This window comes from Peromyscus californicus, unplaced genomic scaffold, assembly GCF_007827085.1.
Source record: "Peromyscus californicus insignis strain IS unplaced genomic scaffold, ASM782708v3 Scaffold_6__1_contigs__length_162567912, whole genome shotgun sequence".
Classification (NCBI taxonomy): domain Eukaryota; kingdom Metazoa; phylum Chordata; class Mammalia; order Rodentia; family Cricetidae; genus Peromyscus; species Peromyscus californicus.
The window spans coordinates 23954423-23978421 of record NW_026294584.1 but is presented as its reverse complement, the minus strand read 5'-3'; the positions used below and the strand labels follow the sequence as shown (position 1 = coordinate 23978421).

The window sequence follows — 23999 nt, the reverse complement described above, 5'->3', positions numbered from 1 at the left end:
CCAAAGCCAGCCTGAAGTACTAGCAAAATTATATCTCTGAAAAAATTACTACAAAGAGTAAAGGAATGATTTTTGTGAACTTTTAAGAGAATAATTGCCACTTGTAACAAAAGAAGGAGGTATACTTGAAAGTATCCCATAGCAAAGCTAAAATCATTATTATATTCCAATTCTTTTTTATAAAGTAAATCAATATTTAATTTCCTTTTTATTTCTTCTTTTATTTTTGAAATTATAATACTATTACATCATTTCCCCCTTCCCTTTGCTGCCTCCATATGCCCCTTCTTGTTCTCTCTCAAATTCGTGGTCTATTTCTTCCTTACTTGCTGTTACATGTAATAAATAGCATGTACACATACATATATCCCTAACTACCACCTGTTCAGACTTCATAATGCTCATTGTATGTATGTTTTCTGGGCTGACCATTTGGCATTGGATAGTCAATTGATGTGCTCTTCCCTGAAGAAGACTATTTCTCTTAAACTCTGCTGCAATTTTTATATTATTTCTAAAATTTAGATATCATACGAGACCAACACAAGACATCAGGTTGAATAAAATGGTTCTTCTCCAAACCCCAGTATATCAAAAAAACATGTGTACAATCCTAAAACCAAAATAAGTCCAGTCATCAGGAAGAAAGGATGCTGGAACACAGAACTTACAGAAGAGACACGAGAATGGAAGCAAACTGAGGGAGACAACAGAAAAAAAAAACTTCAGCCCAAAGTAGGCCTGAGTGAAAAAGCTCTTGCCAAGGTGAGAACCTTTCCTCCCAAAGGAGCTTCAGAGCAGCCCCAAGCTCAGAGTCAGCAAATTCAAAGGGCAGACATTCATGGGTACAATTAATTAAAAGACCATCAGTCAAAAACAAGCACTGTGCCAGGACTGGCTCTCCTTCCTCCAACAGAGGAAGGGTGCAGCTGCAAACACTGGAATCTGCTACTGAGGATAAGGCCTTCAGAATTACCTGCAAGAAAGGAGAATCTTTCCTGAGAGGGTTCTCAGCCTAGGTATCCAGGACAGAATGAAAAACAAAGGAAAGGTCCACACTGTTGGGAAAATAAATTAATACCATGTAAGTTTGTAAGACCCATGTGTGAAACACACCGACCTTGCCTCAGTGAAGAACTGCTGGATGTTTTTGATGCAAAAATTATTTTGTGAAGGTAAGGGATAATATATTCACGGAAGAACAAGCAGAGAAAAATGAAACAATTCAACTAAGGAGGAAAGGACATATGCAAGTGAGAACAAAATTACAAAGCTCTGTTAGTCGAGCTCATGCACTGACATAATCATAATAATGCACCTGAAAAATGAATTAACTAGAAGTAAGAAGCAGCTGTAATGGGGGAGGAGTGGGAAGCAAGGGGCTGATATAAGAGAACAAAGCATTCATCGGTCAACGTAGGAGGCAAACACCACAGGCGATGGCTAAATGTAAAAGAAAGAAATGGGAGCGAAGGAAGGGTACAGCAAGTCATGGTATTTAGAGACACGTGTGCATAAACAGGAGACTGCTGGAAACGTCGCACACTGTCTCCGGTGGGTTAGGGAACTGGCGTATGGTCCTGTGGTTCTTGCGGTATGCTAGTAAATGTTTAAAATTTGTTCTCTGGGGGGAAAATGCCCAGATTCGTGGTATATGTGCCAAGAGACCCATACAAACTGGCAGTAACTCATCAGTGTTTAGATCCAAGGATGAAGCTTTTGTTTCATTTGATGTTAAAACCCTATTTACATATTATTTTGATAAGCAAATATTAGTAATTAAATAACTTAAAATTTAAAAATAATTAAAAAGGAGATTTCTTATAAAATAACTAAAATTATAAAATACTTAGGAATATGTGAAATGAAACAGGTTAAAGGTCAGCGTGAAGACTATGACAAACCTTGTGTGAAGATATTTTCTAAGACATGGAAAAAGCTTTCTCACATAACAGACTGTGGAGAATCAAAATGCTGAATCTCGGCCTAATCTAAATTGCCTTTTAATAGAGCTTTTTCAGGTAATTCTAAATATTATCTAAAAGACTAAGAAACATAAGATAATCATTAAAAAATTAGCAAGTGAGTACTTTATTATATGGTAAAAATATCATAAGGTTACAGTTACTTAAATATTTCATTAATAATTGAAATTGTAATTTATTAAATCAACAAATAGTGGTCATTAATGACCAACACAATATATAAATGTAAGGCAAAAAATTAAGTAAAGAGATCAATGGAAGAAAGCAAAATAATTTTATAACTGCATATATTTAATGCCTGATAAATGTAATCTAAAGATGAATGATAAAAAAAAATGGACTTGTCAAAAGTGGTGTGAGTAGGGTGGAGATGTATTTCAATGATAGAGCACTTAGTCAGCATGTAGAAGGCCCTTAGTGTAATCCTTAGAATCACAAAAACACAGAAACACCAATAAAAGTCTAAATGTTCTACTAGTGAGAACAGAGTTATATATAGACTTCTGTTTCATGTATTAGAAAATCAGTTTAAATTCTGAAAATAAATAGTGAAGCATGTTTTAAAAAATTTAGAAGCATCTGAAATGCAGATTTCTCTGTAAACTTGAAGAAGATCTTTCTAAATCAATCATTGAACTCCAACACCTTAAAGGAAAAGTTTACAATGACATAAAATAAAAAGTAATCATTTCTATGAAGCAAAACATGACACAATCAAAAACTAAAAGGGTAGAGATTGGGAACAAGAATTTGTAATACACATTGAGTTAAAATCTTCACAGCAGTTTCTTAAAGCAATAGGAAAAACATAAATAATAGGACAGAAGTGGTCCAAGGACATGGTCAAGCAATTTGCATAATCTATGTGAATAACCAATAGTATATTTTAAATAGTTTCAACCTCATTAATAACTCAGAAAGTATAAACTTAAAAAATATATATCATTTTAGCTGCTATATTTGCTATGCAAAACACAATAAGTATTAATGGCTTTTTTATTTTTGCAATGCAGATAGCAATGTGTATTGGTACAATCTTCCACAGGAGAGTTCACCAATGTTTATATAATGTGATATTTATGTTTTCTGATAGACAATGTCTGAATCAGAGTGTGAAAACCTATTTGACTACATAGAGGTGTAAACCACCAGGGAATTCTCATTTCTCCAGTTACCTACATAGGTAAGATATCAGACTATGTTTTTTTCCCAAATTAAAACAGTTATAGTCAGGTCTGAAATTTGATAGCATGATGTTTGGATGGTCAGACTTCTCAAGGTAATAATTATATCAATTAGTCATTAGACAAAAAAAAGTTTTAAGTGTCTTTCTTCTCTTCACCTTCTAAGAGCACATGTATTTGTTACCTTGCAAAAACACAAGTATTTATGAAAAATATGATACAATAGAGTCCAAGATAAGAAACACATTCATCCCCATTCTTTATTAAATGCTCCCCTGCATATTACAACCTCTTCATATGATATATTTCATAATGCCTTGCTTAATTAGAACATTGAAGAGAGGATGCACTATAGCTGCTATCCTCTATCTCTACATCGACCACCAGGTCATAATGAACTGATGCATCTACAGACTGGTGATCCCTGTACTTTTTTTCTTTTCTCCTAATCTGCCTAAGACAATGAGTTTGCCAATGCCAATTTGGAATCCTAGCTCTTGGACATGGTTGCCGAGGTGTTTGTTCGTTTTTATTAGTCCATCGTAGATGTTGGCTCTTTTCCCAGACTGGCTGCTTTGTTTTCCTAGCCTGTGATTGTTTGGACCATCTGCTTCAGTAGATCATCATTGTCCTCTTTAGGATCTCCACTGAGAGTTGCTACAAGTTGGAGTTTTTCTTTATAAAGTCATGGCCACCTGCATCATATCCATTTTTATATCAAATTCCCTAATTTTCTGCAGCTGACTTTTGCTTTTGAAGGACTGTCTTACTTAATCTGATAGCTTGGACTGGGAATTTTAAATCCTATGCACTTTTAAATAAATGCCTTAGATGTGTTGTTACTGTATCATCAGAATTACCACTAGTACATTACCCAGCTTGATAAATACCCATGCCTCCATTGGCAGTAAACTTGATGAGGCTCAACAGCTTGTGTGATGTTGTGAGCTTGTGCTGCCAACTAACGAAGATCAGGGTATTTCAAGCCCAAAGGTTATTTCTAAACCTGAACAAACTCTAAACACAGCATGTAGGTCAAAAGCAGCTGCAGATACATCTGTGTTAAGAGGGGGTTAATCAGAGAGAGACAAGTCTCCCTAACTAGACAAAAAATCAGAGTCAGCAGTAGCAAGCACAATCAGGAAAAGGAAATGTAAGCAGCATGGCTTCAAAGAATAGAGCTGAACAAGAGACAAAAACCAAACACATTCATGGTTTATATGCTAAACCTGGCCCCCATCTGTGGTCAGTGGCATGGGGAGAGAAAGGATGTTAATAAGAACTGCAACATGAAGTAGGTTGTTTTCATAAAAATCAAACCACTATACTAGTGCTGAAATCTTACAGCCCAGTTATCAAAGCTGGCCTATTAGGAAGCCTTTGATCATTGCTCATATTTTAACATCTCAGTAATTAAAGTGATCCAATGGCCCTAAATGCTGATGAACTCACTCTAGTTAAGCCTTAGCAGCCTAAAATCGAAGATGAATAATATACATCAGAAAGTGAGAAAGACCATGATAATGGTAGAACTGTAGAAATCTGTGCTGAGCATCTTCAGTAGAAGCATAATCCATGGGTAACATATGCCATCCCTTGCTTTCCTACACCCGTGGCAGACATCAGCAGTCAACCACAGCATGCTTTCTCACTGAACCCAGATGCAGTCTCATCATCTCCCTTGGCTCACACTTCACACACATTTACTAATTGATTAGAATTGGCATTCCATTGGAATTGAAATCAATTTGCTATCCTTGACTTGCCCTTTCCCTTTCCAGGCCTTTGTTGTTAAGTTCTCATGGAAAATTTTAAAGGAATATCATTATCTTCTGCAGGCAGATGGCTGTAGATTCCATCCCTACTAATGTGGGAAGAAGGTGACTTGCAAACATCAGAGGCACTATGGAAATTCTGCTGACTGATGAGCACTTTTATGGGCCAAACATATTTTTTCGGATCTTATCTAGAAGACAGTTCTCCAGATAAATTTCTTTAAATATTCCCAAAGTGTCCTGAGTTAAACTTTTGTTTAAAAGGAATATAGAGGCAAACACACAGCGCTTTCACTTACATTCACTCAAAAATCCCGGAGGGCTGTTGCCAGAGTTTGGCTATTGAGTGGAATAGTCTCCTGAGTCTGTGAACTCAAACACAATCCTTTTCAGAGTGGAAATGAAGCTGGGCACAATTAGGCAGAAAACGATATCTTTTAAGGAGAGAGAAGTTCTACTCAGGCTGCAGTCCAACTTCAGTTAAAAAATAAAAGGAAGAAAGGCTTTTACCCTTGGACAGAGAAAGTGACCTTCAGTGGGTATAGCAAATTGTAATGCTTTTAAGCATTGTGTCCCCTGGATTTCTCTTTCTTTCAAGGAGGAACTGAAATTAACATACATTTTAAAATCTTACAAGTTCACTGGAGTAAATGACCAAATTTCTTTAAGCGTATATATTCTAAATTTGGCAGAAGCAATCTTCCCACAGATAAAAAATTTACCAAATGCTCCCACAAATCAAAGATTCTGATGTTGATTATTTTACATTTTGTTTTTAAATGTTTCAGACAGGTTTTGTCCTAGTATTACCCCAGTCACTGTTTAATCTTCTGACAGGTAATCTGGTGATGCTGCTTCATCTACATGATCTTTCTTTTTAATTTTTAATTGACCATGGAATTACCTTTAAATTTTAACAGTTGTCTCACTAATGGAGAAAATCTCTTAACAATCTCAAATTTTAGGGAATTTAATGGGAATCTTACTAAAGCTACTAAATGTATTTAAAATATGAGAGAGTGGTGGAGGGAGAGAAAGGCTCACTTAAAAGAAACTCTGAAGTGTTTTTGAGTTCAATAGCTGTCCAACCAAGTTGAATGAAATTGATGTGATGTGAGATTTTAGGCCAAAAAGTTATAAAGACTCATATGTACTAGTTTGTAAGGAGTTGTGCCTGGAGCCTGCTGATTGCTGTCATTCCCATAGCCTCTGAAGAAATGCACACCGAAGACTCTGGCTCTGAGTTCACCTCTACCTCAGTGACACAGCATTTTTTTTCCTATTTCCAACTCTTATTCAGCAGTTGAAGCTAACACTTGAGAATCTGCCTTTTGCTTGACTGTTTCAGATAGATAAGACCTCTAGCCTGCTTTGGAAAGAATGGTTAAAAAAGTAATTCTCCAGATTGTAATTATAGCCTCAAAAACTGTTCGTATTTCTAGTAATGTGACAATTGTGAGGAGAAAAAAAAAGTCATTTCTACCCTTAGTACAAACTTACACAGGAATTGTTGGTCATGTAGTACTTCAAAATCGCCCAGTAAAAGAGTTGAACTTGTTAATTCTAGAGTTCTCCATACTTAGAACTAGTGAACTGATCAGAGATTGAGTCCAGAGAAGAAGTCTTTGTGTCCGCATGCTTTCCTGTTAAGTCAGCACACTGATACAAGTGCTGTTGTTTTCTGCATGATTTCCATCTTCAAGCAAGCACACAACAAAGTGAGGCTGTTGTTTTTTTTTTTTTTTTTAAAGAAATGCTCTGGAAAATCTCTATAATGCAAGGAACTGTGCAAGAAAGAGTTCACTCCAAAGGATTTTATTCCTATGACCTTATAATTTAATGCGGATATTTCCGGATCATGGGGCTGCAATAGCCACAAAACAAAACAAAACCAATTTCATCCTCATCTAGCATATGAGAAAAGAAACTGAAGGTCCCATGAGGTGGATTTAAACATAGCATCAGACCCAACTTTAGACCATTAGATTTTCCATGTGATGAAGCAGAGGATCCCAGTATGAAGATAAATCCATAATTAGAAGTGCTTTGAAGTAAAGATTTGTTTACTCATTTTTAAAATTGGCCAAACACTTCCCATGAAAATTAGAAAAGTACTTAAATTTAATATAAGCAATAAAATGCTTTCTTAAGCAAACCTCAAGATTTGATTTATATGAAAAGTAAGTTAAATGGAAGTATATTATCATGTATGTGCATCTCTGTCAACTCACACAAGGATCAGCTTCATCAACTGTGTATCAGGAAACATCTATCCTTTTTTCTGCTCTTATGTGAAGTTGGTTGGCAAATTCTTTTTACAAATGAATGAAAGCTACTAAATAACCAAATGAATAGTTTGCAATATCTTTTTAAAGTTCAAGCACGCAAGTGAATTTTAGCACATCACTAGAACTTGCTGAAGCTAACGTGCTGTCTGCTAGGAGCTTATCATGGAACACTGGGACACAATGTGTATGAACTTTGACAGTGCTGCAATTTTAAGAATGGAAGTTTACTGTCTGAATATCAACAGGAATATCTTGTTCTGTTAGAAAGCTTTGTTTACTGGTATCTTTATTTTAAAACAGTATGGTCATTTGGACTTCATCATTATTAATGATTTTATGTCAGCTGTTTGGCTGTGTATAAAAGTACATAGCTACACGCTAAGCATTCTTTAAAATTCTAATAACTGTCTTTGACATACTGGACACATGCATTCACTACAGTTTGAAAAAGAATTCTCGACACGGACATCTACAGCAATAGTGATATATAATATAAACAGAAGAATGAAAAAGTGTCTGCCCTGGAATATGATGATGACACTTCCTTTCCATTTGTCCTTCTTTGTCACAGTCTTCATCTAAGTAAACCGTGGCTCAAAAAGAAACAAAAAATCCCAGAAGGATATATGAGGAAATTTCTAACAAACTAGAAAACTTCTAGGAGAGTTGGAAGGTCTAATTTATGATTCCAACTCTATGCCATGGAAGTCTTTCGTATAAGAGTAGAGATGAGCCAAAGTGACGGTGTGTGACTTACAGGAAGAAATCTTGACACTACTGTCACCTCTTGAGAAGGACACTTTCTAGAGTAGAAGTGACTCAATTACCATGGGTGAACTGAAATCAGAGATTCCATGCTTCAGGCACTGCGCCATATGCCCCCTTAGGAAATAGGGGAGACTAGACAGAGAAAAGAAAAATCAAAGGCAGGAGCTAACGTGACAAGGGTGCCACTTACATCCAACAGCACAAATAGTCAAAGTGTAACTAGTAGAGAAATCACAGGATGGTGCAGGATTATACATAGGCACATGAGAGAAGAGTAGAACAGGTGCCTCGGACATAGAAGTAAAAAATGGAGCGCTTGAGATTTTACCATATAAAATAGTGAGAGAAAATACCCCATGGCAAACTGTGAGTTATTCACTTTAGATCGCTTGAGTTCTCAGCAGTTGACTGTTTGGGGAAAGAATCAGTTTTCTTTAAGGTCATGGCCACTGGTGGGTTGACTGTGATCCAGTGGAAAGCTAAACGTCCACAAGTGTATGGTCAGTGCTAATTGTACTTGATGGGTTTTTTTTTTTTTTTTTGGTTTTTCGAGACAGGGTTTCTCTGTGTAGCTTTGCGCCTTTCCTGGGACTCACTTGGTAGCCCAGGCTGGCCTCGAACTCACAGAGATCCGCCTGGCTCTGCCTCCCGAGTGCTGGGATTAAAGGCGTGCGCCACCACCGCCCGGCCTGATGGGTTTTTAAAAAACTAAAAACGAGGACAGAAAGTTGAGTGAGTATGAAAGAAGGAATGTATGTGGGAAGAGTCAGGGATGGGGCAATATGGTAAAAATGCATACTACAACATTCTCAAAGAACTAATAAAAATGAGAAAAATAAACAAAGTATTAATTAAAATAGACAAAATTTCCCTGTAAAATGAAAGTCTACCAAGAATGTTCAATAAAATGGATTTTATTATGTATTTATATACTTGGAAAATATTTTTACAAAAGCCATGCAGAGTTGCCTGTGCATGCTTTCATTGCTTCTTGCACATATTTCTTGTCTTTTTTCAAGGAATATTTTACATCTGGAATAATATCCAGTACTGGATCTAGTACACAAAATCTATCAGTAAGCATTTTGACAATAATGAGAATTTATAAAGCACACTTTGTGGTGGTTTAAATGAGAATCTGCTTCCCCCCAGCCACCACAGGCTCATGTACTTAATTGCTTAGTTCCCAGATGATGAACTGTTTGGGAAGGATTATGAGGTGTGGCCTTGTTGGAATAGCTGTGGCCTAATTGGAAGAGGTGTGTCATTGGGGTGTCCATTGAGGTTTCACAAGCCCATGCCAGGCCCAGTCTCCTCTCTCTCTCTGTCTCTCTCTGTCTCTCTCTGTCTCTCTCTGTCTCTCTCTCTCTCTCTCTCTCTCTCTCTCTCTCTCTCTCTCTCTCTCAGCACGACAGGCTGCATGCCACCCTGCTCCCGACCACAATGATATACTAACCCTCTAAAATTATAAGCAAGACCTAGTTAAATACTTTCTCTTATAAGAGTTGCCTTGGTCATGATGTCTCTTCACAGAAATAGAATAGTAAATAAGACACAGACATCTCACATACAGAATGATTTTTTACAATATTTTTTCCTAAAATTATGTGTTAAGTTAAATTCAACCCAGTACTAGAAGAAAAGTTAACTAGAAAATTAAACTGTTTTATAAATCCTCATTATTCTCAAAATACTTACTGGTGGGTTTTGTGACCAAGACAAGATGTTATTGCAGATGCAAAGTGTCCCCTTAGGGGGAAAAAAGAAAGAGATGTGCGAAAAGACAGTGAAAGCACAAATACAGGCAGTTTGATGGCATTTGCAAAAAATGCTTTCCAAATGTATAAGCACATAAGGAAATCCATTCTTTAACATATCTTGATGAGCACAAGACCCAGGTGCATAACGTCACCTGAGATTGAATTTATTATTATAATATTATGTCAGTGTGATGCTACTGAACAACAATCAGTCAGCCTTACAACATAAGTTATACTAGAAAAGTTAATAATGTATTTTTTTCTAAACCCTTGGGTAAAAGGCAGGGGAGAGAAATATTCACTAACCTACCCATCTGGTTTTCTCTACCACAGTAAACAATCTAATGAAGGGATATATAAATTTACAGCCATAATGTAAGATATCCAGGGCAAGATATCTAATTCCGCAGAAGCAAAGGGTTGTAGAATCTAAATTATCTACAGTGACTGTCTAGGCTGATAAATGCTGCAGATAATTTCTGGCCTCTGTAGTTCACTTTGTCAGCGTAGCTACGACTGTGTTTGGAGAGTCTCACATAAGGCTTTAAATTGACTCATTTGTAATATACAGCAGATGGTTCTTCCCATTTGTTACTGGGTGTTGCCCTATACACTCTCATAACTCCAGCTTTTGGACAGCCATTTGAACATTTTTCACCAAGTAGCCTCCACTTTATAGATAATACTTTGTAGTTCCTGCCTACCAATATAAAGAACAATTTCAGTAATTCTGGAGAATTATCCACATAGCAGCTTGTAATATCATTTTAACGCACCAAACTCAAAATGAGTTTGCACTATTTTTAACTAGCTATGAAACCCTACTCTAAGATTTTAAAACAAATTATATTTCCCCTAATAGCACATTGGTCATTATAAGGTTCCTATGAGGAAATATTTATTATGGTTCATACTAAGTCAACTTTCTTAGTAAATATAAATTGGCTAAATTTCTAAAAGTTGGTCTCAGTTAGAAATAAACTTTCTAGAGCTGAGATAGCCTATGTTCAATGTCTATGCACCATTATTTTCAAAACTCTTGAAATATTTCAAACTTTTATGGATAAAAGGAATCTTCAAGAAACATTAAGTCCTGCATAATGTTTGTGTCCATGCACTGGAATTTTGCAAATATAGGCTTAAAATTAATTCTGTGATCAAAAAATAGTGACAGCAAGGTGACTAAACAATTTTAAAGTCATTTTGCACCAATGCTTCTAAAACAGAACCTCATGGACTTTTTAATTTATTCCTCATTTCTTTCACTTGTTCCCCAAGACAAGAAAGAAGGCACAAAGCTATTATGACAGTTTACTGGATTTATCTTAAATTTCTGCCACAAATTAGAATGCATGTGGCCTTGACCAATCTCATTAGTCTAATGATAGTAAGATGGATGTGGCTCTTGTATCCTAGCCCCATATGGGGTCTGGCTCCAAGGGAAAATGCAGCCTTCATAAAATAACCTCAGCAGATAACAACTGGCCCACTGTCTGCTCAGACCATGCTCAAACATCTGCTGAAAGTACACACTCTAGTTCTGAATTTTGGTTCTTCATTTATCCAGAACACATTCATTTGCATTTCTATTCTTTCGAGTACATCAGGCTTTTGCATACCACTCAAAATTATCTTGATGGAATCTATGTGTTGGTTTTTGATATATGAATAGAATCATTTCCTGGCCCATTTCTTTGTACATATACAAAAGATCTCATTCAATTACAGGAAATGGATGTGCTAGCTTAACTACTTATTTTTTAATACTATCAACAGAAATTGTATTTTTTCCCTTGATGGTCCTTTTTTAAAGGAAGGATTTGTTGTGGGATTTAGGTTTTTATATCTCTTCTTATATTATCAAGGAACTGTACACAAATGTTCCAATGCTCCCCACCTGGTTAGATTACTAAGAACCAATATTGGAGCTGAAATTTTGTCTGCAGATAGTTAACATCAAACAGAGTCACATTAGTGATATTTTTATTTGTACTTTTCATCTCCTCTTACTGTGAAAGCCCTTTGCAGAAATATTAGCAAGTTAAGAAGCCATCACATACTTTGCTTTACATTTCCTTGGCTTTGATTCAGGAAAGAAACTGTAGCTGCTATGTTTAAAAATAAGACCAACTTCTGAACACCCTAATGATCCTCGGGTTGTCATGATCTCTCATTTGGACTCTGGCAATTATTCTCATATGTACCCGAGATAAGCTCACCAGTCTAGACGCTGTTTCTTCCTTGTCCTTCGCTTTTGCAAAAGTACTTTATGCCCATGCAGTGCCTTTCATCCACAGACCTCAAAGTGGTTCCTTTTCTCTAATATGCCTTTATATTCTCTAGAGAACCATAAAGGCTTTTTTTATTGTAACTCTAGCCTTCTTTCATAGGTGAAATCTGGTCTGGTTGCTAAGAAGCATGGATTTGAATACACTCTGTAGCAGCGTCTACCTTCTGCTTTTTAAAATGGTTATTCTTTTTAATCCATTGAAGTGCATTTGACTATCATTTTTAAAAATCTCCTTTAAAAGTCAAAACGCAACTCTCTGGAAACCAATGAATCTCATTGCCACGGTATGGTAGGTCTCCTGCTTCCAGATCTATAATCATTTCTTCAGTGTCAGTAATAAAATGCTTCGGTAACCTCTCCCAGCCCCTTGGCAATCTGCCTAATAGTGTCAGGCCATTCTCCCCTGAAATCCTATGACTCAAAGAGCCAAGAGTGATGGTGCTGCTGCCATGGCAACATGGAGCATGGAAAGCCTGGAAGTCTTGTCTGTTTTACATGAGATACTAGCTAAAGAATGTATGCTACAGAATTGAGGTTTAATTCATTACAAATGTCCCCTTGAATCCATTTTCTCCTCCTATGTAGACTCACTTGTGTGTGTGTGTGTGTGTGTGTGTGTGTGTGTGTGTGTGTGTGTAATTTTTGTTTCTGACTTAACTAATGATTCTTTACCATTCCTCATTTACCGTGTGAATATTGTTCAAGATCACATGCATCCCAGTTACCTAAATAATTGAGTTACCTAGGGCATATGAAATTATATGCATCCTTTCATATTCACTGGTACACACACACACACACACACACACACACACACACACACACACACACCACACACACACACACACACACACACACACACACACACACACACACACACCATTAATCTTCTGTGTGTCAAGAACTCAAAGAATCTTGAGATCACTGCCTTGGTATACCAGGCAAACAGAAAAAAAGAGGCAGAATTACAAAGTCAAAGGTACTCACAGTATATAAATAAGATGGACACAGAGTCACTTTGCCCATTTGAGAGAAGAGGTCAGGACAGATAATTTGGAAATGGCTGTATGAAGTAGAAGTAGAAGTTTAGTAGCCATGGTATCATGGTGATATATTGCATACCCCAATATATTGTGTGCCCTAATAAACTTATCTGGGGATCAGAGAACAGAGCCAACCACTAGATTAGACATAGAGGCCAGACAGTGGTGGCACACACCCTTAATCCTATCACTCAGGAGGCAGAGAACCTTTTGGATCTCTGTGTGAGTTCAAGGCCACACTGGAAACAGAACCAGGCAGTGGTAGCACATACCTTTAATGCCAGGACTTGAGATCTCATGTCTTTGCTTGGGAAGGACACAGGCCTTTAATCCCAGGATGTGATGGTAGGAAGCAGAAAGGTATATAAGGTGTGAGGACCAGGAACTAGAGGCTTTTTAAGCAGTTCAGCTGATATCCCTTCCAGGTGAGGACTCAGAAGCTTTCAGTCTGAGCAAACAAGATCAGCTGAGGAGTTGGCGAGGTGATGTTGGCTGTGACTTGTTTCTCTTCAACTTTCACCCCAATATCTGGCTCTGGGTTTTCTTTTTAGTAATAAGACCTTTTAAGATTCATGTTACACAGTATGATGGGGAAAAAGTCTTGCAAATAAGAAAATGTAAATAAGGTTTAGACATAATAATGAATAAAATATTACATCTAGATAATTTCTAGGTTGTTCTTATTAAAACATAAAATCTAAACAGATCTTGCCAGAAAGAGTAATGGAAGAAACTACTAGGAACTATTTTGCATAGGATTTTGCAAGTTGGTTAAAGAATACTTTGGTTTCATGTGAACTAAAGCTTCAAACTTGTATATATTAGCACCAAGAACTGGGAACATGTGCTAGTGAAGCCTATCTCTATTAGTGCCTTTAACAAGCTACTTAAAGGAAAAGAGTGGAAACTTGAGTTTGGTAAAGTCATGAAACCTAAGCAGCAGCCTGGCACATTACCTCAGCCAAAAGCAAGGCCTGGAGAGAGGGTGATACCATGAGATGCCGAAGTATGGGGAGGTGCCGGGGAATCAGCTGTTAACAATGATTATATGCTGGTAAAACACCAAAATTAATGTCCATTTGTCTTTTTAGTTCATTTTTTTTGTTGCTTTCATTACAATTAGATGACTTTCTGTAGTAAAAAAATTAAATTAAAAAGACAAATGTTACAGAAATTAGTATCTGGGCTAGAGAGATAGCTCACCAGTTTACAGCATTTGCTAATCTTAGAGAGGGCCCAAGTTTGGTTCTGAACACCCACATGGAGGCTCACAACCATCTGTCACTTCAATTTCAGGGTATCTAATGCTCTCTTCTGGCCTCTGTAGGCACCAGTAATGCACACGGTGCACATACATACATATATAAGGAAAAACATTCAAATACATGAAAAGAAAACTAGTAAACCCATTAAATAATGTCCATGATTTTAATAAATTTTAATTACTCCCAGTAGAGACAAATACCCAAAGATGCACAGCCCATTAACTGCATCAGCAGTATGGCATCAAATCCTGAGAAATCCAGTGAGGATGCCAGGACTTTCCTTGCCTCTTTGTAGGACCAGCTTTCCTCATCATTTAATATAACCTCTCCTTGCTACTGAAGTCTACATGCTCAAAGGGAAAGATGTCCTCTAGCAGAGATTCAAAGAAGAATGAGTCACCTCAAACGTGAGAACTAGTAGCACCTTGAATTTTCTATAGCCCTAAATGAACCAAGAGGAAAGCAAAGTTCATCTATCACAGATTAGATAACTGATTTGCAGACCAAAAGATGATTATGTAACTAATTGAAGGTCACAGAGAAAACCAGTCACCTTGGGATCAGAGGCCAAGCCTCTGACTCATTGTTCTAAACCCCCATTATGTCATTTACTTAAAGGAATGCTGTGGGTTAATCTACAAATGCACTTTCACAAAAGCCTTTCCAAAACCTTCAGATTGACATTGTTCTAGACTAACAGATGATGCCTGAATCACAAAGAGGATTTGAGGCTTTTTGTCTGTTTTGTGATAACAGAGATCCGAAGGCTTTGTTAAGCAACTTGGTGAGGATCCAGTTTGTACTCAAGCCTCTGGCAAATGTTCTGAGAAACTGGGAACCACAGAGTGAAGAGGAATAGGTGGATTTCGAATGGAACACCTCCCTCTTCAGATCTGTAATCATGCACTTCAGTCTTCTTAAGACCGTTCCACACATTTCTTTCAGCCACTAACAGCTCTGCCAGGAGTTGGCCAGGGAATCATTTGCCATCCTAGGCTAGTGACTTAAACAGAATAATACTGACTGTACATTTTTCTGCATATTCAGACCTAATAAGGTACAGGGAAGTTTATCATGGAGTAAAGATATGAGGTTGGAATTGGTCTCCCCCACAAATGAAGAGCAACTTGTTAAGGCAGTTTCTCCATTTTTTTTTTGTTTTTTAATGGAAATTGGAAATAAAAACTAGAGCATTATTTTGCTCCTCAGCAAAGGGAAATTCTTTCAAAATATTGTATGCTTCTGTATACTGGCATCCTGATAACCTAATTATAAATCAGTGAGATTCCAGAGCAGAAAAAAAAATATTTCTATCTCTACATGTGGTGTCAGTGGTCAAAACAATGGTGTGCACAAACATTCCACCCTGTATGGTGACACAGAGGCAGGAAATGATATATAGCTGCGATCAGTCCAGTCTTGTCTACATATATTGTTTTGAATAGCATAAAAATCAGTGGAATACATGTTGGGAGAATGGTAGATATCACTTCGTTAAGTGTAAATTTTTTAAAGGAGCGCTGTCGAAGTTTTATTAAAGAAAAACTTTCCTGGTTTGCTTTTCACCAGTCTGTTCCGGCATCCTTCTGGTAATATCAGAATCACCTGAGTAAATGATAGCCAGTGTGTGTACTCTGTAGAAATTTCTGCCTGCTATGACCAATTCAATATTATTGCCACTGTAGAGACGGACACCAGTTTTAGCCAACATGGCAAAGTTTTCTATTTCAGATTTCCTCAAAGCTGGACAGTTGTTGGTGAGGATGACCAATTTCACTTTGCCCTGTCTGATCACAACATGTACTTTCCACTTTCCCTAACAAGTTGGAGCCTCAAGTCGATCCACTCCAGAGACTTTTTCCTTTTTTGGGGGAGCCACTATTTCCCTGCCTTAGGTGTGGGGCAGCCGCCAACCAAGAGTAGCTGTCAAGGTGGCCAAGGAGTGAGAAAAAGCTAAGCCTGAATTTGTATTAAAACAAAAATAATTGAATCCCAGGGTGGCTTTTTATGACACAGAAGCCATGACTTGAACCGATGTCAGACCTCCTCCTCAACTCAGCATTCCCTCTTCTTGGTGAGGTCCTGTGCCTCCTCTGTAGGTCACCATGACAGCCTTTTTGAGCAAACCTCTAGCTCAAGTTAAAAATAACCTCTTAAGTAATCTCCAAGGCCTTTTGTCTATGCTCTATGCTGCACTTGTCTGTCTTTTTACTTTGATGATCTCCACTCAGCTTCAAAATGTTACCAGTCTGCCTGCCGTACCCCGTGTGTTCCCTCCATTTCTTTACATGATATGACTCCTGCATTGTCCTTCTGATTTGGTCTGCTCATCTGTTTTGCTGGCATCAAATCTTTCTTCTCATCACTTAGAGGCGTTCTTAAAGGTCATTCTCAGTTTCCCTTTTGTGTACTAATTTCCCATATTACTCATCTAATTGTAGGAATTCAGCTGTCCGTCTCTGTGGCTGCCCACCAGAGCGGTGTTGCTAGCCTATATCCCTTGAGAGGCTTCTTCCAGAGTACTCTGCTGGGAATCTCTGCACTACAGCTAAACACTTCTGAAATGGAAAGTACTTTTCCCCAAGCTTCTTTCCCAAAAGACTTTCCTGTCTCTGCTCAGAATATGTCCACATCCATTCTGCAAGGCCCCAACGTCAAGACTCCTACTTAAGAAACTCTTCTGATGCTTTAACAACTCACCCAGTGCTGCCAATTATCCCAGCAACAGCTGCTGCTTCTTTCCCGCTCACTCTGCTTCTGCTTTAGGCTCCAATGCCTGACCTATTTCTCCCCATTCCCTCTAGCTCAGTTGTTATGATAAAAGTCTTCAACATAGAGAGAAATTGGAAGAATAGCACAATGCTCTGCTGAACATCTATCTATACAGACTATATTCAGTAATCTTTAACATTATGTCAAATTACGGTTTTGTGTATCCTCATGAGGCTATAAGTAGAGAAAGTGACATAAAGATGACTACAGTTATGATTATTCATATACATATCAACATAGTGCTATGGTTTGGAACTCAGACATCTTCCAAGGGTCCATGTGTTATAGACCTGGTCCCTAGTGTGGCAATACTGAGAGATGGTTCAAACTCTGAGTTGTGAGGCTTATAGAACATTCCTTAAGTCATTGGAATGTATCACAAAAGATCTTATAGGACCCCTGTCTCTTTCTGTCCCTTTTCATTTATATACAAACAAGTGCGCGCGCGCGCGCGCACACACACACACACACACACACACACACACACACACACACACACTTTGCAAAACAATTTGAAATAATGGGGTAGATATGATACTTACTGGCAAACATCCTTAAGACAAAGAATTTGGAATGTACCAGGCTTTGCTGACTCCTCATGGGAGGCCTTACTCTTTCAAGAGAGGGAATGGGGGGTAGAGTGAGCAGGTTGGCTGGCAGGGAGGGGAAGGAGGGAAAAGAAGGGGATCTGAAGTTGGTATGTAAAATTAATAAAAAAAATTCTTAATAAAGAAAAAAAGAAAAATAATTTTCTTTCATTCCCCCCAGAGGTTATCATAGCTAAAAATAATAAAAATAAAACTTTGCTAATAGAATCTGAAATCCAGCCGCCACTCACATATTCTCACTGGTCCACAAAATGGCTCCCTAGCTAGTTTTTGAAACTGTGATGCACTCACATCTTACAATTTGCTGTGATATCTAATCATTTTGTTTCTTAACTGCGCTGTCTTTTCTCTCCCTCCTCTTTGTCATGACATTACTCGTTCCTGGAGAATGTCTGACAATTTCAATTTGCCTGTTTCTTTAAAGGTTGTTTATCACGTTCCTCTTTCCCTTATAGCTTGTGGGAATCTGACCAGTTATAACTACTCTCCCGTTTGTACTGATCATTCCTCCTCACTTTGACCCTTATATACAACATGGATTCTTATTTCAGCTCCCCTCAAGTTTTAATTCCTCTCCTAAAATCCCCCTGCCCTCACATTCTCCCTACCAGTCTCTACCACAATCATCCTTACATCATAAAACCCAGGTCCCTTGATTTTGCACTTAAGACTCCCACAAAGTGGCCCTGACCCACTGCTTGGTTTTATTTCTAACTATTCCAGAGAAGCTGCTACCAGGGCATGCCTTGCTTCCTCGCCTGTCTGATTCTACTCTTTCTGATCTCAGGACATCCTCACCTCCAAGTCCAGCCTGCCCAACTCTGCACAAACCTTTCTTTAGGAAGTTTCTCCAGAGCACTGTGGTGTTTCCAGTCATCATCTTCCTTGGAAATCACAGTTCTTAATGTTCCTGCCTCATCATCCCTTTGGTAGTTAGTCATAAATGGTCTCAAAGCAGCTGTTTACTCTTTTCTCATAGATAATTTATGACTTCTATAACTTTTCAAGTCCCATTGATTACTGTGTTTTAAGTATATTTTACATTCTACTTTGGCAAGACACATGATAAGATATATATACATACATATATGTACTATATATATATATATATATGTTATCTGATAAAAAGTCATTCCATAGGAGTCATTTTATTGATTTTTTTTTTCTAGAACAGTAGTATCTGGTTTTACCTGGGCTATCTAGTCTCTGGTTTTCCAAGCACTGTTGGGTATGGGTTCCATAGCAAAAAATAATGAGTCCTAATGACATTCTGCTAAACTTATATATCACTCACTGCCTTGCCCAACAATCATCAGAGAAGCTTTCTCCTGTTGCAGTTGAGAACAAACACAGAGACCCACAAACAAACACCATGCAGAGTGAGAGACCTCAGAACGTTCAAACCTAAATGGGATGTCAAACCCCTCCCCCTGGTCTTGGGGAACCCTGGGGAAGAGAAAGGGGAAAGAGTAAGAGCCAGAGTGGGTGGAGGACACTAAGAAAATAAGGCTCTCTAAATCATCAGGATCAAATTATTATTAATTCACAGACTAAGGCAACATGCAAAGGGCCTGCATAGGTCTGCACCAGATCCTCTTTGTGTACAATGGCTCTCAGTTTAGTGCTTTTATGGGGAAAAGTGGAACTCTGGTTCTTGTGGTTTTTTCCTTCTCTCAATCTCTCTCTCTCTTGTCTTGTCCAAGTCTAGTGAGATAGTTTTTGTTTTATCTTGCTACATTTTATTTTGTTATATTTCATTACTATCCCTTAGAAGCCTGTTTTTTGTTTGTTTGTTTTCTAATGAGAGATTCATATGGGAGGGAATGTGGAGAGGAACTATGAGGACTAGAGGAAAGGGAAACAGTAATCATGATATAGTATGTGAGGGGAAAATTCTATTTTTAATAAAAAAGAGGGGAAATCATTAAATATATATTTATCCAACTAATCTGGAAATTAGAGAAAATATAACCAGACAATTGTAAAAATCAAACTTAAAGTTTGAGAGAAACTTAATCTCTGTCAGATCATCATTAATATGTGAAAACTACTCTAGATGTTCAGAATAACTAACAACATATCCAAGCACCAAGTTTTATCTGTATATTTTGTCTACATGTGAGCAATAGTGGTGAAGGAAGAGTGGGATGAGACTGAAGGACCTGAACTCAAATCCCAGCTCATCTCACAGACAAGCTATTTTAATACTTTAAATTTTGGTTTTCCTGTCTATAAAATGGGAATGATACCACATTTCTAGTGTGCTGGAGAGGTGATGAGATCATAATAAATTCAACCCTTAGCAGTTGCAATGTTTTCAATAATTGCTCAATGGATCTAATTGAAGAGAAGTCATGTGCTTGCCCTAAGAAGGAAGAACAAATCTCACTCAGGGATACTCTTCAAATACTTGAAATCAAGTCACCTGAAGAATTTGTAGGTAGTAACTCTGAATGTTAAACTCTATTAACTTTGAATATTTGCCAAATCTGCAAACGCTCACTGAAGTGGAGGAAGAACTATAAAACTCACATTGCAAAGAGACTACTCTATTCATCTGAAAGAGGAGAGGCGCTTTCACAATACCAAACCTGCCCAGATTTCCAAGGCCAACTAGGCTCAGCTGGACCTGACAGACTCAAACACTTACAAGATTGGTGAGTGCACACAGTTCTGCATGAGATGTAGAAAACCACGACTACTGAAAAGTACTTCAGTATTGCTGAGAGAGATAATCCACATGACATGCTCAACCTAATCCAGGCAACACTAGAGACTGTTACTATTACATGATCATGAGCTTTGTTCCAAGGATCTTCTCAGAAGAGGTGGAAATTCCCAAGCTATGTCTCCCTCCCTCTTCTTTGCTACAACCCTTCCTGTGCAGTCACTTACTTCCTCAAGGACATTCTTCCTTACTCCAAGTTGTAGACAGAAGTATCTTCAGTCCTGCCCAGCCTGTGGTCCCACAGCTGCTTATAAAATAATCACTCAGAGGCTTAATACTAATTACAAATTGTATGGCCTATGACTCCTGCACATTATTAACTAGTTCTTATAACTTAATTCAACCCATTCCTATTGTTCTATGTCTTGCCACGTGGCTTCATGGCTTACTGGTACCTTCACATTTTGCTTCTCCTGGTGGTGGCTTGTAGCATCTCCTCTTCTCTTTCTCTTCCTCTGTCTCTTCAGTTTGAATGTACCACCTAACCTTATTCTGCTTCACCATTGGCCACACAGTTTTATTTATCAACCAATCAGAGCAACACAAATTCACAGCGTACAGAAAGACATCCCACAGCACCAAGTCCTGGCTGTCCTGGAGATCCTGGATAGATTTGTTCCTCATCAAATTGCTCAAAAATTAACAATTGAAACCAGTTCTGTCTCTTTCATGGACATTGTCACTTCTCAATCTATGTTGGCCTTATCTGCCTTCCACATCTCCCAATGACAACATATTACATTTACTTAATATGTATGTATGTATGTATATACATATAGCTTTGAGTCAATGCATATATATGTGTCAACATACACATGCACATACACACACACATATAAAGTCAAACTAATTTTCATTCCACAATAAAATTTCTTTAATTTACATACTTGTAAGATGACTTTGTTGCTATTTAACTAGAAGTATATTTGGATTCTTTATCACTTTTATAATAACATCTAAATATAATCATCATAAAAGGAAATTTGGGGTTAATGTGATCCTATCTATGCTTTAAATGTATTTTATTTTTCATTATGTTTTTATGTGTGTATTTGTATGTGGGCTTGTGTACATGGGTGCAGTACCACAGAGTCCAAGAGAGGACATCAGATTGTCTAGAGATGGAGTTACAGATGGTTGTGATCAAGCATAATTGTGAGAGAAATTGAACATGGGTTTCCTGCAAAAATAGTATGTGCTCTTAACCACTAAGATATTTCTCCAGCCATTGCTTCGTGTAATTTTATAGTGCAGAATTAATCTTGGCATCTTTGTTGGGAGGACACTCACCACATTCTAAACTCTCCTCAGTTTTACCACTGGCTTTGGCATTAAATTTGATGAAGTATACAATTCTTAGACATCATACCAAGTTTCTTCGACTCACTTTCCCACTTCAGAGACAAATTGGATAATAATATAAGATTGCTACAGTACTCTCTCATGCACAGTTTATACTATTATCTGTATCTGCTTCAAAACTCAATGTGTTCAGAGAGGTTGAAAGGTTGCTCAATAATAGGTACAGCTAACACCATAGATGCATGTAGATAGAAATTGGTCAGCTAGAATATGTGTATTTGTTAATTTTTAAATTATTGATACATTACTTTAGGATCATCTGAAAGACCACAACGCATCAGTTGCCTAAGTAAATATAAACAAAATAAAACTAGGGTTAACTAAAACTCAAGTAAGTTTGGTAATAGATACACATTATTAGTTTCATTCCCTAAGCAGAAACAGTTGTTAATAAGAGAATAAGAACAAATTCCTATAAAGTAGGATGGTAGAAGATTACAGGATGATCTCAGTGAGAAAACAAGAGAGTTGAGCTAGATCAATTGCCTAATGCCTGCCCAACAAGACTAACTGACCCTTCAAAATACATGCAACTTCAGACTACAAGATAAACAGATGGTAAGGGTAAAAACATTCACCAAAGGGAACCAAATCAGAGAAAACAATAAATGGATAGTACAAAAATCTAACACCAAGTCTTTTAACCTTTTTTTCCTGTTTAAAAATAGTAATACATAACTTGGCATAGTAGTACATGACTTTAATCCCAGCACTTGGAAAACAGAAGGTAGATCTTTGCAAATTTGGGGTCAATCTGATCTACATAGTAAGGTACAAGACAACCATGGCTATGTAGGAAGTAGAAAGACCCTGTCTCGAAATAGAAAAGAAGAGAAAAGAAAAAAGAAGGAAGAAAAGAAGGAAGGAGGGAGGGAGAGAGGGCGGGAGGGAGGGAGGGAAGAAAATAAAACAAAAAGATTCTTTGTTATTCTCCTACCATATTCTGGCATGAACTATTCTGTACCAAAAGAGAGAAAAAACTGGGATCCTGTACCTTCAACTAAGGCTCATACAAGTCAGCATTGCTTGAATCTGGATGATGTGTTTAGCATAAATGCTAGCAGTAAGAGAAAAAAGAGTACACATTCTTCAGTTCTTCTTTTGCAGATTTGAAACATAAATGTATTGAACTAGATATCTTCTGTACTCCCAAGAGACCCTCAGAATGAAAGGACACAGCAATCACACTTGTGGGGAAAACAATACATTTGCTGAAGGGTAAATCCTGATCCCTTGTTTTCAGCTGCTCTTTTTGCAAGTGAAATTTAAGCCTCATGAATGTCTAAGTGCCTGAAGGTTTATTCACAAACACAATACAGCTAATTTGGCTTCTTCCTGTCAACACAAGCCTATAAAGGATGAAGTGAAATGTGATGAATGTGCTTGGAGTTGTTGCATATGAAGTTAATAAGATAATTATTAATAATTGCTTTCATATAGCCACTCATTAGCTGATCATCGGATAATCTACTGGTTGATGGTAGCACTCTCCAAAGGAAGGATTCTATAGCTATTTTGATTAATCCTCTTCTTAGAATCAATGCTACCCATATCAGATGCATCCAGTCTGGTGACTCACTGGTACTAATTAATTGAGTGCAAATATAAAACCAAATATGCTTTCTAACTCCTATATCACTGTCATAAAATATATAGCCAGATACTCACACTTCAATTATGAAGTACAAACATGATTAGGTATTTCTACCCTCTCCACCGGTTTATCGCCACAAAAGGGAAGGTAAGACACAGGATAAAGAAAAGAATCAATGACTACATGCAGGCAGAACAGCTCTACAGTGAATCTGAACCCTTATCCATTCAGCTGTGGATAACCAAAGCTAAATATGATGATACCATCCTTCTTAATTCCCATACTACTTCAACACCAAGTGCCAAATTTTTAACACTGAGCAATTTGTAAGGTCAGCTCTAAAATGATAGTTTCTCAACTTTCGTACCACTGATACTGGGGCTGGATCATTCTTTGTGTGGAAGGATGTGCTGTGTGCTGTAGGATGCCTTACAGAATCCATGGCCTCCCTTTTGGCGCTGTGTTGTAGTTGCTGCTGCTGCTGTTGCTGTTATTGTTGATCGAGAAGTGGGGCATGATATGACATACAATTGGAGTTCAAAGGAGTTCAATGGTCAGCTTTGTGGTGTGGCTTCTT

The 23999-nt window shown here is 37.6% G+C and overlaps 1 protein-coding gene and 1 pseudogene across 2 annotated transcripts in view; both read right to left on the bottom strand.

Annotated features, from left to right (window-relative positions):
* The window catches only part of Nxph1 (neurexophilin 1), a 291250-nt gene that overhangs the window by 88035 nt on the left and 179216 nt on the right, over window positions 1-23999 (bottom strand). The gene's annotated exons all lie outside the window — the stretch shown is intronic.
* The window catches only part of LOC128098590 (60S ribosomal protein L30-like), a 151550-nt pseudogene continuing 143443 nt past the window's right edge, over window positions 15893-23999 (bottom strand).